The sequence below is a fragment of the Paramormyrops kingsleyae genome, chromosome 23 (genome assembly GCF_048594095.1).
Source record: "Paramormyrops kingsleyae isolate MSU_618 chromosome 23, PKINGS_0.4, whole genome shotgun sequence".
Classification (NCBI taxonomy): domain Eukaryota; kingdom Metazoa; phylum Chordata; class Actinopteri; order Osteoglossiformes; family Mormyridae; genus Paramormyrops; species Paramormyrops kingsleyae.
In genome coordinates this window covers 15946589-15962193 of record NC_132819.1, presented here as the reverse complement: position 1 = coordinate 15962193, position 15605 = coordinate 15946589, and the positions used below count along the sequence as shown (strand labels likewise).

Below are 15605 nucleotides of genomic sequence, written 5' to 3'. Positions count from 1 at the left end.
CTTTTAATGTGAAGTTAATTATTTGGTCCCTCATATGGTACGAGCGTGTTCCTTCCACCATAATCGAGTTGGAAAATTTTTAGAGATGCTTTTTAGTGATCAAGTTTAATCGAGTAATCATGCCAGCTGTGAAAGAAACAGGAAAAACAGGATAGTCCCCACAAAGATATACTGTAATTACAAACCTCTGTGTGTGTGTGTGTGTGTGTGTGTGTGTATGTTGGAGTCACTAACCCCCCTTTGTGCCTAGGCCATCAAGGACCTGCTGTACCAGACTGGACCTTATCTCAGGGCTTCCAGACCTCCGGGCCATAAAACTTGGAATCTTAGTCCTGACGTATGTGTGTGTGATCCTACACTAATGATGTTTCTGTTCAAACCTAATGGAAGACAGTAATGAATGTGATTCCCTTACTCAGGTTTAATGCTTCTATGCTTCATTATTAAAACATGATAAAAAGGGAGGAGATGTAGTGGAAAATCACAAAGAACACTGTCTGAGCAGAGCTGCATGCTTCGCTGTGTAGAGTAGGAAACTGTAGAGCTGATTTCGGCAAGTTTCTAAGTCTGAAAGACGGAAATGGATGTGGTTTCCTTACTGAGGTTTAATGTTTCTATGCTTGATTATTAAAACACAATGAAAAGGGAGGAAATGTGCTGATTTCGGCAAGTTTCTAAGTCTGAAAGAGGAACCTGCCTTGACTGTGGGTGCAGAGGAAAGGATTGTCTGAGAGTATAAAAGTCAAGCATTGTCACATAGATGGTGCACGTCCTATGACCTGAGAGCTTGTAATGCCGTGATAAGATTTGGTGCAGCCAATGACACATTTCCTTCCTACTGTCTCCTAGACTGCCTCTGTCATTTTTCCACCTCAGGAACTTCTAGGTTCTGTTGAGGTCCAGACGTCCTTCCAAGCCCATTTAGACCACAGGTAACAACAGCAGTTTGGAAGGTTGGTCTTTTTCATAGGAATAAGTCACCTTGTGTCTGACAGGGAGTCACTCTGAGTGTGAGCAGCACCTACTACGAAACATGAGGACTCTGCTGATTCTCCTGCTGCTTTGCTGGGTCAGTTCCGCAGGTACGTCCCATTTCTTTGTCTAGAATTTAAATCCATTTATAAGCACCAGAGTGGTTTTGTATTGTAGGCAATTCATACTTTAGAAACTTTACAGCTATGGAATGTAATCTGAAAGCTCAGTGCATAGTTGGAAATAATTTTTTCAGGACTATCAATTCACTGTAGTTCCAAAACTGAAATGAACACGTGTAATATGGTGTACTTTTCTGCAAATATTAAAATTATCAGTCAATCATTATTTCAAAGTACATTACTCTGTCCATGGATTCATGGATATATAGAAGGTTGACATTCTATCAGCCCAAGAGTCATTGTACATAGAAATTTTATTTTATTACTGCTTAGGTTCAAATTCTTGGTGCAATCAGATAATGATCATTCTGAGCAGCTCCTAGAACATTGTCTGCATTGTGAAAACGGCTAAATTCAAAGCATTCCTTTGAACCATCATGAATCTCTTCAATGCAAAACTGAAACTAAATATTCATTCCTGATACATGGAATCACTACACTATTACACTATTACATCAAGTCATCGAGCTATTTGCCTTTGTGCTTTGGCGTGCTGGTGAAGTGGCTGGTTTTCCATGGGCAGCAAGACCATAGGTTTCCATCAGTGTAACGTGAAATGTTCAGTTAGTTATCTGTCACTGTTGCTTTATTTTGCCATATTTAATATCGGGGAACATGTCTGGAAGGGTGTGGATATTAAATGAGTCAGCATGCTAATTACTCCTTTTGGCCACAGCAGATGGGCTGAAATGCTATTCATGTGCGGACACGAATAACACCATCTGTAACCAGAAAACGGAACCCTGCCATCTTTTTGGGGGCACCTGCATGACCATCGTGCCAAAGACCGGTGAGAATCTCGCCGAAATCACACACCAGTCACCATCAGGCCTGCTGGGCTGGATGTAAATGGTTTGGGGGTCCCTGTGCCCTCCAGGTTATCCCAAGATAATACTAAAGACATGCACCACCTACGATGAATGTGAAAAGGTATCCTTCAGAGCCTCCATAGCCTTCATCACCCAGCTATTCACCGAAGATAAGCCGGCCATGGTCACCTGCTGCAGCACTGATCTGTGTAACTTCAGCGGAGCCACGACTGCCCGTCTGCACACGCTGCTTCTGGTCCTGCCGCTGTGTGTCATCTCTGCCCTCTGCTATGTCAGCGCTTGACATATCCATGCCCCTTATGGTGATACACTGTCAGTCAGCTTACAGTTCCATCCCATCCTCAATAAAAATGTGTACAAAATCAAAGATGGCATTACTGAAATTTGTCAAGGACCAGTCTACTGAATATCGTCCCTAATCTGTATTTACAGTTATTCTCTATTACTTAGGAGCATTTCTTAAATGACAATTAACATTTGCAGAACAAGTGTAATCCCCACACCAAAATGTCACTTGTGCCCAGCAGTGCTTTTGAATTTGAAGTTTATCTTAATAATCAACAAAAGGAACAACATAGTGTTGGTGCAAAAAAACTCTGCAGCTCTTGCTTGCTCTGCACTACCCATGTGGTCGTGTCTCACTGCATTTTTTCGACAGCTGAAGGTGATGGCTGTTGTGGTGGCAGCAGAACATTTCACAAATATATCTATATAAAGTGCTTTTGCGCACGGCTCCTCATTGCTGAGAACAGATAGATTCCTCAGACAGACATCTGTCATGGTTGTATCACAGATGATTTTTTTAGAAGTTGTGAAAACGACGTGAAAACCTCCATGAAGCACACTTAGTTACTGAATTAAGTTATAGGGAATACCTGAAATTAAGGCAAGGCAGGAGTACAGAGCATCGATCCAAAATAACACTAATAAAGTTTAAAACTCAAATAGAGGCATTTAAAATTACACAAGTACAACAAAATATTGACAAACTTTGTGCCCTAATCAGCCAGGTACTAATTAAAGCACAAAGAAAAAACCATCTCCTTTTACTTAGTAAGGCGCCCTTTTTCTGCTCCGCTTCACCGCCGGTGTACTGTCGGGCCGGTCCGTCGTGACATTCGCAAAGAAAAATCACAAGATCGCACCACAAAAAAAGACCCAAATAAAAACAATGATCCAGTTATGGTTACAAGACAAAAGGAGTTTTATTAAACAAAACAGAACACCAAATGGGTAAACCACAAAATAAAAGCACCACGTGGGGTTAAAAGCAAAAGGAAAGAACAAGATCTAGCTACAAAAATACCAAACGGTAACAACTATATATAGGAAAGAGAGCAACAAAGGGCACAAGCTAGAAAAGCCTTGATTTACAGCACACAGTAGCTTGAACGATGACTGACTAGAGAACAGAGTGAGCAGGCATTTAAATATATACAAGACTAAATAGACATAATGCAGGACAGGTGAGAACAATACCCAAATTAACCAATCAATGAAAGCACAGGACAATGAGCAATAGGTGGAATTCACAACTAATAAAGAAACTATGAAACATAGCAAACACAAAGACTAGGAAACATAACAAATACTAAAGGTTAACTTTACTAGGACAACTAGGACCATAACAATATACAAAACATATTTAGACAGCAGGAGGAGGGAAATCCTACAACAGGGAAGCAATGATAGATAATACACAGTAGGGAAACCAAAACATGATGAATACAGGTGAAGCTTGTCTCTACGCAGTCTCAAACCCACAACCAAGGAGTTCATAGACTCCAAGTCACAAGCTCAACCCACCAAGCTATGCAGCACTCAAGGAACAGGGGAAATATAGAAGTGTTATCAGACAGGGGGATAGCCAGCGACACCTGCTGGTCAAATGGCAGGGGTGGACAGGCATTGACCCTGACAATGAAGTGCACTGCTAGGACAGCTTGTATCAGGCTCCTAGAAGCAGGACTGAAGTCCCAGGTGCAGTCTGCAATAAATATATATATTATGCACAGACGCACACCTACGAAGTGAAAAATGAGTGAAACAAAAAATGTGCTGTGGTCTCTTAATTTTGTCCATGGTTGTACATACATGTACAGTAAAACTGGTCTAAGTCGCCGGCTTGTAACTCGTCAATGTGCACAAGTCGACGCTCAAGCAAAAGTCCCGATTTTTCCTAATGATGTTTCCTTTAAAATTCCTTGTGTAAATCTCCGCTTGTAAGTCGTCAAATTCCCTTAGTCGTCACCTATATCCCGGTCCCGAACAACACAAATGAACGGATTTTCCTACCTGTAAGTCGACACCCCAATCGCTGCATTCCCGCCGCCTGCTTCACACCGCCTGCTTGTCACCACGGCATTGTAGAAACGGGGAATCCCCACCTATCGCATTAGTCGCTCCCTGGTCTTAAGTGTCGCGTGTATAGTGCGGTGTAGTAGAGGTATGGTGTTATATTTACTAGTCGGCAAAACGGCGAGATAGACATAAGTCGCCGAAGTGTCGATTTTATAAGTCGGCAAAACGGCGTGTTATATTTACTAGTCGACAAAACGGCGAGATAGACATAAGTCGCCAAAGTGTCGACTTAGGTGTATCTCGTCAATTCTCTAAGTCGTCACTTTTAAGCTGGTCCCGCGAGTGTCGACTTAGACCGGTTTTACTGTACATGCATATATACATGTCATACATACACAGTTCTGTGCAAAGACCCGGGTTCATGCATCTTCCAGGAGTCCAGACGCTGCAGGGCCAGGGCCAGCTGAGGGCTCGTTGAAGGACAATGCTGGTGCTGCTGGGGATCCTGGCCACGTTTGTGCTGTGCTGGGCCCCTACTACAGCTACACCATCATCCGGGATTTCATTCCCAGGCTGCTGTTGTGTGTCACTCACTCCATATCCCTCTACTACCTGTTGAGTGCATCGCCATGAGCAACAGCATCATGAACACGCTCGTCTTCATCCTGGCTAAGGCGCAGAGCCGACCGCTACCTGTGCAAGATCCTGCTGCGCTGCTGCCTGTGCTGGCCCCCCAATTCACACCCCTGAGCCAATGACCGTAGAGCACAGAAAACAGCGGCCAATAAGATCACAAGACCTGAGACACTCTGATAGATATGAAAAGGAAATATTTATACTTATACACAAATATCATTAATCAATTCTCGACGTTCCTTCTTGCAAATGGCCAACATCCTATAGATTTTACTGATCAGAAGAAGCAGAACAACCTTTATTAATTGTCCGTACTAATTGAATTACTTTCTCACAAGTCTGATATGTCACTTTTGGAGCATGATTGATTTCTTAATGGTGCATGCAGATGTTTACCTTTACATTTAGATATAATGTAAGTGATGCACACTAGAAAATAAACACCCAGCAAGGATGACTCTTAGCAAAGACCTATTATCCATGTGTCTATAGTCATCCTCGTTAGAAATGTACAACGTACCCTCTGTTTTAAAGAGAAATACTATTTCCCAGCAATTACAAGCTTAATTTCAATGTTTTCAAAAATGCTCGATGGCAACAAGAAAAGAGTGTGTTGTGTTATAAGAAGGAATGTAAAATCATTTTTAACTATTTATTTTCACCTTGGCGATTATTGGCATATATCACATGTATATTTAATCGTCTGTACTCAGCAGGAGGATCGAAACACTATTTAATCATGACTGCATAATCGATTTAAAATCTTACCCTCTCTGACTATGGGGTGCCAAGTGTCAAGCACTCATTTTCATGCACAAAATACAATCTGTGCCACAAAAAAAAATCATTTATTTATTAACTAAATAAATTGGCTTTGTGCACAAAATGCATTTTGTGAGTGATAGGGAGTCATTTTTGTAGACGAAATGTAGTTCATGAATGATACAGAGTTTTAGTGCAGGAAACTGATTCAATGACGGAATACCTTTGCGGAACCACAAAATGCATTTTGTCTTTTGCTGAGTTACGAAAGGCCCGTAGTGAGCAAGGAACCATATTTTACTTTCACAAACCCATATATAAAAGAAAGCTTTATTTTCACGCAACAGCTTACACAGGCAAGTTTGTGATAAAAGACACGCCCTCCTGTGGTCTGGAAGCATAATGACACCCGAGAACATTAATACAGTAGCACCATTTGTGAGCTAAATATATAAATACGAAATTAATAAAGCAAAATGATTTAACATTGATAAATTGGATTTTACCAACCTGTTAGAAACGATGTATCCCGAGTTCATCCCAAATTGTATCCGGTGCACAATTTTTTCATTGGAGCAGTCGCATCCTGAACTTTTTCCGCCCCTGCACTACTAATGCGGTCGACCTCCCTGATGGTTCATTTGCGCTTTCTTCCTGTGAGGAATTACAAGCCCCCTCAGCCAAGCTATTAAGCTGATCTCGCTTAACCTTTCATAGACGGCCCGTCTTTGCAGTCCGGCGACGAACGCGATTTTGGCTCTAGTGCTGAATTCCCACGTCAAGAAAGTTATTCTCGCTGTTTGGTCAGCATTGCCAGATTGGCAATCGCGTCAAGGTGAGCTATCCATCAAGCCACTCCAGCGCAAATATATAATTATATTTAACCGACATTTTGTGCTCTCTGAGTGACTCTCCTTGCAGACGACCTCTTCAGCCCATCCAGATAAGCAACGAACCGAAAGACTAACGTGTCGACAGACTAATATGTCAAGTATTTTTAGGTTCTACGCTTTCCCGCTGTCTGCCTCCTTCCCCCCAGCTCGCTATGTTGACGGCCATTACCCCCGCCAAAGGGCATGAGGAAAAAGAGGGTGAAACCTCATCCCGCCCATGTCCCGCGTCATGCGGAGCCACAGTCTCAGGCAGGGATCCTCACCCTCTCTGCATAGTGTGCATGGGCGCTAGTCATGCTCAGGCATTGAAGGTGAACACGCAGACTTGCATCCACTGTACGTCGATGCCAGAGAAAATCCAGGAGCGGAGGCTGAGAGTGGCCGTGGCTAACAAACAGGCCCCAGGAGCGACCAAAGCCACTCCCCAGGCCACTATTACCCATCTCCTGCGAGCTACTACGAGCTGGGCGGATTTGATGGAGACTGAATCCCCAGACTTGCCTCCTCTGTTTGAGGGTTCGCCCTCCCTAGAGGCCGGAGAACCGGGTGATGAGGATGCAGAGGGCGAGGCCAACTCTGACCTCCTCGATATGGGTGATATAGAGGAAGAGGAGGAGGATGACTCCACCTTCCCTGCCCATCAGTCCCGACCCCCTAGCACGACAGATGCAGGTACCCAGGTAGACTGTAACCTGTATGAGGTCACAAGCGGGCAGCAGTTAAGCTGGGTATACCCTGGGGGGGCAGAGAGGGATCTGTACGATGGGAAGAGGCTCCCACCTGTGCAGCCCTCAGCACGTCAACTCCTTCCTGCAGTTTGGGCTTGCATGAAGGAGATGCGTCGCTACTGGTCCAGCCATTTTAAGAGCAAGCTTGCCACCAAGGGCTACTCTAAGCTGAAAATCCAGGTGATGGTGGAGCTGGGGCAGGTCAAACCCTGGATAAAATGAGAGAAACCAGCTCCCTCAGGAAGCAGGAGGATGAGGCTTTTGAGGCTCCAGGTGGACAGCAGGCGGCTCAGCAGCCAAGGGCGGCTAACCCAGGGCCGTAGGGGAAGCCCTCCTCTGCAGCTGTCACAGCAAGGAACCGTCCGCCCCATGATGCCTGCTTGGACCCACCCCTTCAAAGAGGATGAGGTTGGGGGCAGACAACCCTTGTGTTCTGCTTGTTCAGGGGGGTCTCCACTGTAAGGTCTCCTCGAGTTCAGGAGAGCGAGAGTTCTGTGCAAAGTGTGACCAAGCACTGTTCAGGGGAAACAAAAATAAAGTATGGATTGTTGCAGACAGGCTCAAAGCCAAGGGCCAAAGCCCACTGTTCAAAATAAAAGATATAAAAAAAATCTTTGCTGAACTCCATCACCAGGGGGAGCTCTTGCTCCTCAGTCTGGAGTTTCTCTTCCGCCGGGGTGGGGGTGACGTCATCACCAGGTGCCACTGATGCAGGACTTTTCAAGGGGCTGCAGTCTGCTTAGGTAATGAAGTGGCGCTCATGTGTTGTGCACCCATGGTTACAGGCTACAGGCTGCAGTTTGCTATGAGGCCACCCAGGTTCAATGGTGTGTTTCTGTAGCCGTTGGTGATTCAGCTCAGGTCCTAGAGGACGAGATGGCCGCTTTCAGTTAGGGAAAGGGGTTTCATAAATACTCTGCCTACATCTGCTGGGGCTAATGGCATCAGTGATATCTGTGGTGCATCTCATGATGAGGGACTTTCAGCGTTGGGTGGCGCAATTAGGCCTTTGCCCTCGCCGTCATCTCAACCGGCCGGTGAAGGTGACACCAGCGTGTGTGAAGGCGCTTCGCCAGTGGTGTGCCAGGGGGGCTCTCGAGTCGGGCATCCCTTTAGGGGGGGGTCCTCAAGAGTGATACTGACTACAGATGCGTCCCAGTCGGGGTGGGGTGCAACCATGGTGGGCAAGGCTGTGAATGGCGTGTGGCCCCCCCAGCACAGCACATAAACTATTTGGAACTGCTTGCAGTGTTTCTAGCACTTAAACACTTCCTGGGTTTTCTCCAGGGTCAGCATGTTCTGGTGAAATCGGACAATTCAACAGTGGTGGCCTACGTCAATCGTCAGGGTGGCACTCGCTCTCTCCGGCTGCACCAATTAGCCAGGAATCTGATCGCGTGGTGCAGCACCCGGCTCTAGTCTCTCCGTGCGACACATGTGCCGGGTGTCCTGAACAGGGGGGCAGACCTGCTGTCCAGAGGAGACCCCCCCTATGGAGAGTGGCGGCTTCACCCTCAGGTAGTAGAGCAGATATGGCAGAGATTCGCACGGGCAACCGTAGATCTCTTCGCCTCGCAGGAAAACACTCACTGAACTTTTCCCCGTGGGAAGAAATTGCACCATTGGGTGTGGATGCTCTAGCCCACCCATGGCCAAACGTCCTCCTCTATGCGTTCCCTCCCCTGAATCTAATTTCCTCCACATTAGCCAGGGTAAGGAAGCAGGGTTTGTCGTTGGTTCTGGTAGCCCCACACTGACCACCTAAGCACTGGGTGAAGGGTCAGCCGTGGCCCCTCCCACCACACCGAGATCTCCTGTCACAGACGAGAGGGGAGATCTACCATCCCCACCCAGACAACATAGCTCTCTGGGCTTGGCCCGTGAGCGGTAGAACCTGAACGCTGCAGGCCTGCCCCCACCGGTCATTGACGCTATACAGAGTGCCAGGGCTTTTTCCACTTGTTCGTTTTACAGCAGAAAATGGCGAGTGTTTGAGGATTGGTGAGGGCTGAGACCGACTGTTCCTTTTCAGTGTTCAGTGGTGGAAATCCTCTGTTTTCTGCAGGATTTGTTGGAAAAAGGGAAAACCTTTTCCACAATTAAAGTGTATCTGGCTGCGATTTCAGCCTGTCACGTGGGTTTTGGTGAGAAGCCGGCTGGACAGCATCCCCCAATCTGCCGTTTCATGAAGGGCGCCCGCCGGAAACACCCAGTTTCTAAGCCGTCAGTCCTATTGTGGGATCTGTCTATGGTGTTAGACGCCTTGTCTCATCACCCTTTTGAGCCTTTGGACGGGGTGGGGTTGAAATATCTCTCTCTTAAGACAGCGCTGCTTTTAGCTTTGACTACAGCAAAGCAAGTGAGCGATTTGCAGGCGCTGTCTGTCCACTCTTCTTGTTTGCAGTTTGGTCCGGGACTTACCAAAGTGTGCCTGCATCCTAATCCTACTTTTGTGCCTAAGGTCGTGGACTCGACCTACAGGTGCTCTACGGTGGGACTGACAGCTTCCCACCCCCCTCCTTTTTCCTCTGCTGAGGAACAGAAGCTAAACACTTTGTGCCCAGCTCGGGCCTTACATGTGGACAAGATGGCGGCGGGCACAGATGCAGCGGCCCGGAGCTTGCAGGAGACTTTAATCACGTCAACCTAAAAACTGTGCTACCCAGATTCCACCAGTTTGTTGTTTTTCCAACCAGACGAAATAATACGCTGGATCACGTGTACTGTAATATCGCAAACGCTTACAAAGCCCCCTCCCCCCACATTGGTCAGTCTGATCACATCTCTTTGTTCCTGACTCCCACATACAAACCCCTCATTGCCAGAACAAAGACCACCGTACAGACCATCAGAGTCTGGCCCGAAGGAGCCATGACCAGACTACAGGACTGTTTTGACAACACAGATTGGGATTTGTTCAAACTGGAGTCCACACAGGACAGCCCACCAACGTATACGCATCCTCTGTTGTGTCCTACATAAACTTCTGCATGGACACTGTTACCACTTCCAAGGTCATACGCACATTCCCCAACCGCAAACCATGGATGAACAGGGAAGTTCAAAAGCTGCTGAAGTCACATGATGAGGCTTTCCGCACCGGCGACCGAGAAGTCTACTCAACAGCCAGGTCCAACCTGAGGAGAGGCATCAGAGAGGCGAAGCGCTCCTACAAAAATAAAATTGAGGAGCACTTCAGCAACAACTCTGACCCCCGGCGCATACGGCAGGGAATCAGGTCAATTACCGACTATAAAAGCAGCAACACCCATCAAACCAGCACAGCGACCTCATCCCTACCTGACGATCTGAACCAGTTCTTCGTATGGTTTGACAAGGGCACCAACCACCATCATACCAGGCTGACTGTGCAGGAGGACCCCCTGAACACCCTGGTGTTCAGCCCACATGAGGTCGAAAGAGCCCTCAGGCACATCAACACCAACAAAGCAGCTGGACCTGACGGTGTCCCTGGACGAGTGCTGAAGCACTGTGCAAGTCAGCTGTCTGCAGTCCTCACCAGCCTGTTCAACATCTCCCTGAAACAGGCCACCATCCCTACCTACTTCAAGTCTGCCACCATCATCCCTGTCCCTAAACAGGCGGCGGTCTGGACCTTGAACGACTACCGTCCAGTGGCCCTGACCCCCATTGTGAAACACCTCACTCTGTTATCAACCAGGAATTACATCAAGTAACCCACATGGGCATAAGTGCCTTGAATTTCCTGAAAACCCAGACAAATGCTGCCGCTTATCTGTCATTTATTTTTCCTGCCGTTACCTAGCAACAAACGCGATAATACAGTCTCATTTCATATGTTGTATTCCATCAGCTTTTAATGGTAATGCACTCTGACAGTAGTTAAGCAAGCAGAACAATGAGAGGAGTCAAATCTGTAGTTGAAATCAAATTGTTCTCAACCATCCCTAAAGCTAACAAGAAAAACAATATTATTTACTAATACTACTAATTTACACTTTCATTTTAAGTTTAATACTCTATAATGTAGTAATTTAAGGAAAAGTAAATGGATGGGACACATACAGTATAATGCATCAGTCCAAGCTAGTTTTTCTGGATCATCAGGAATATAATTCTATAAATCCTATTCACTGCAAAACACAAAGAAGACATGAAAAGGCAAAACATTACATCAGCATGCGATGCTGAACATAACATCAGCAACAGCAAAAACAATAGTAATAATGAAAATGATGTTACTACCCAGGTATGACAGATAAATTACTGTTCTGTTTGTTCATTGACCAGAAATCTTGGTAAGGAACCAGGACCTGAATCTCAAAGCCTGGATTTCTTGTTTAGCCTGATAACTTGTCAGGTTTAAGTTATTCTGGACTACATGGACTTTATCTTTGTTCATTTTCATTTAGCCCAGTGTACTTTAAATCTGATCATTTATCTGGCTAAACAAGAAATCCAGCTTTGTGATACACGCCCCAGGGCGAGCTAATTGACTGAGGAAATGCCACAATGTTGTTGATATTCCTCAGCTGAGCGGTAAGTCCAGGGATTTCTCAGTTCTTTTAAGGTCAAGACTTCCTTCCAAGTCCATTTCTACCACAGGTAGCAAGGAAGGTGGGTCCTGTTCCACTTAAAAACACTTTTCTTTTTCCTCAGGTGTATCTTCATAGGAACAAGTCACTTTCTGTCTGACAGGGAGTCACTGAGTGTGAGCAGCACCTACTACAAAGCATGAGGACTCTGCTGATTCTCCTGCTGCTTTGCTGGGTCAGTTCTGCAGGTACGTCACATTTCTTTGTCTAACCTCCTGAGACCCAAGGAAAAAAAGTGTCCTTCAATTTTAGGTTATTTGTGATTTTCTATGTCTTTGGAGGAAATAAGACATCTTACAATTTAGATTTTTTCTAATTTATTTTTATTTTTACTTTAACAGCATGTCCTCCTTAGTGTACAACAGGAATAAATATGTTTTCTTACATCAGTGAAAAGACAGATGCAAAAACAAAATGTCCACTACAATGGACATAAATGAATGAGTTGGATCTCAGGAGGCTAGAATTTAAGTCCGTTTATAAGCACCAGTGTAGTTTTGTATTTTAGGCAATTCACACTTTAGAAACTTTACAAGTACACAATTGTCACCTGAAATCTCAGTGCATACTTACACATATTTCTTCAGGGCTGTAAAATCACTGTAATTCCAAAACGAACAGGTGTAATATGGTCCACATTTTGCACATATTAAAATTATTAGTCAGTCGTTCATTCAAAGCACATTGTTCTGTCCATGGATTTATAGATATATAGCAGGTTGACACTCTACTAGCCCAAGAGTTCTTGCAAATGGAAATAAGTTTAATTTCATAACTGCTTAGTTAATTTCATAACTGCTTAGGTTCAAACTCTTGGTGCCAATCAGACAATGATCATTCTGAGCAGCTCCTGGAACATTGTCTGCCTTGTGAAAATGGCCAAATTCAAAGCACTCCTTTGAATCATTATGAATTTCTTCAATGATAAACTGAAACCAAATGTTGGTTCCTCTTTCATGGAATCAGGGGTGAAAGGTTTCTGGTATGCTGCTCAAGTGGCTGGGTTCACATGAATGTAATGTGAAATGTTCAGTTAGCTGTTTGTCAATGTTGCTTTGCTTTGCCATATTTGACACTGGAGGAAATGTTTGGAAGGGTGTGGACATTAAATGAGTCATAAATGCTATGTGTAGTATGCTAATTTTGTCCAGATGGGCTGATCTGCTACGTGTGCAGCTCCACAACGACTAACAGTAAGTGTAACCTGAACACGGACACCTGCCAGGCGCCTCTCGACACCTGCATGAGCACAGTGGTCACTGCAGGTGAGAATCTCACCGAAATCACACACCAGTCACCATCAGACCTGCTTGGATGGATGTAAATGTCTTGGGGCTCCCTGTGCCCTGCAGGAAATGTCATGGCCATAGTGAAGCAATGCACCAGCGGCAATATCTGCTCGGCAGCCGCCTCTACCGCCTCAGTCACGGGCAGCGGAGCGACCGCGATCACCTGCTGCAGTTCTGATCTGTGTAACTACAGCGGAGCCACGCCTGCCCGTCTGCACACGCTTCTCCTCGCCCTGCCGCTGTGTGCCATCTTCGCCCTCCGCTACATCAGCACTTAACGTTACAGATCGGTGGCGTATCCACGCCCCTTACTGTAATATAATTTGTAATTACACATTAGGCAACTTCCAGTTTCATACCACCCTCCAGGAAATGTATATTTTCCAACTGTGTCAGGTGACAGGTTGCCTGGCTCCTGAGTGTTTGATAAGTGATGTTTTTCTAAACTGGTTTTACAACACGTCTACCCACCACCACATAATGTTTTTCTTGTTGTTTTGGAATTATTACAATTTATTTTATTTTCTTTGAATTTTTTTTTAACTATCTAATTACCGATTGAACAAATAAGTATGTTTATCGTTGAATGAAAGAACCACTTTGGAAATTCTACTCCTCTAAAGCAGATACTGTATAAAATGTATTCATATTTTCATCTACAACACGTGTCAAACTGAAGGCCCGCGGGCCACATCCGTCCGGCGTACAATACCCGGCCCGCAAGATCATTTTGTATATCTTTTTTTAATGGCCCGACGATATGAAGCGCCGAAAACACACAAACTACAAATCCCATAATACAGCGCAACAGCTTCCTTACCGAACGATAGGCTATCTGCGACCATTCCCGCGTCAATTACGTCAGATCAATCAAGCGTCTGTTGATGTATACAACCCTAATTTCAAGTCAAAGCTAGCCCCAAACAATAGCCAAGAGAAAAGTTGATTCTGAAAACAGAGCCTTTCAAAACCGATGGGAGTATATGTTTACTGACATTGCCGGTAAACCCGTGTGTGTTGTTTGTGGAGCTAATGTGGCTAAGAGAGAATCTCCACAACACAGAACCTTACCCCAAACATAAACGAACTTGTTGCCAAGGAAAGATGCCAAGCATCCAGCTCTGACCAAATGGCATAAGAGCAAAGAAAATGTTTTGATTTGTTATTATTTTAACTTTCAATTAAAAGCACATTATTTATTTATATTTTCAGGTTTTTTTGCAGCATATTAATATTTTGAATTTGCATAATTTTGACAGGAGATATTTTAATGGAGAGCAAAATATTTTTAATTATTTTAAGTTTATTTGTTTTGGAATAATATTGTATCCTGTTTGTTTCGATTCATCTTTATGTGCAAAAAACGTTAATTTTAGTCTGTTCAATAAATGTTTATCCCGCGACCTAATGTATGCTACCGAAGGACCTGATTATCTTGGACCAGATTTGCTAAATTAGGGTTTCACCTAAGCTCTGCAGGATGCTAGATGTTCAGGAGCAGGAATGAGCAGCCCCTGCCAGCCCTATAATGACCCTCTGTCCTTATCTAATATTTAATGCTGTATGAATACATCAATGTACTGTATATGTGATGGACAGCTGGAATAAGCAGGTATGCTACATAACCTGTACTGCGCAATTTCCTTACATAACATGTTACTTACAGTACTGTACTTAATATCTTACGCCACCCATACAACTATCTAGATACGCCCAAATTGTCTTGCATCCATTGGTCCCGATCCCAAATGCGAGCGTAAGTCGATACGAGGCTGCAGTTAATATTTGGGGAACCATTTACTGAAAGGATAGCCTACCCGCGGCTTGCTCAAACGCTAGCTCCGACTTCGGGACACGTACAGTAGGTGAGGTGTTTGAGACTGGCCGTCTGGAAGATATATAACTATATATATTGATATGTAAATGGTATGGAACGCTTCTTGTGACAAAATTAATTTAATAAAACGTGAATTAAATAATTTAAAAAAACAATCAATCAAGCAATTAAATAATTAGTTAGAAAAATGGAGCTCCCCATCATAAGCCTATTAAAGACTTACTGTAGCTCATAAAACAAATATGAATTTCCTGACTGGCTGGGGTGTGATTATGGTCCTATGACTATACTCTTCTAGCACAAATAACTGCTAACAAAAATATATTTATGAATGAAAATGTCCATTATAAGGAAACCATTGGGTCTACTGTTACTCGTGAAAGAAACTCTTTAATGTAATTTTTAAGAAAAGGACAAATAACCCCAGAAATTGCCGCTCGATTTCAAGTTCACAACTGTCAGCCAATGAAATCGAAAGCTAACCTTCTCAGCTAGATTATGTCATCTAACCGGGTGCGTGTTCCACTGGGAACTGGGTTGGAAATAGGTTGGAACTGGGTTGGGTTGATATACGCCTCAATCACATGGGCCACGTTGG

At 44.5% G+C, this 15605-nt stretch overlaps 1 long non-coding RNA gene across 2 annotated transcripts; it reads left to right on the top strand.

The window, feature by feature from the left end:
- Positions 1 to 640: 640 nt before the first annotated feature.
- Positions 641 to 2314, top strand: LOC111844005 (uncharacterized). Of its 2 annotated transcripts, none has more exons than XR_011984969.1 (3): positions 641 to 1082; positions 1834 to 1944; positions 2032 to 2314. It is a non-coding gene; the product is annotated as an uncharacterized lncRNA (long non-coding RNA). The 2 variants fall into 2 exon arrangements; XR_011984968.1 differs by having other exon boundaries at positions 1831 to 1944.
- The last annotated feature ends 13291 nt before the right edge of the window (positions 2315 to 15605 follow it).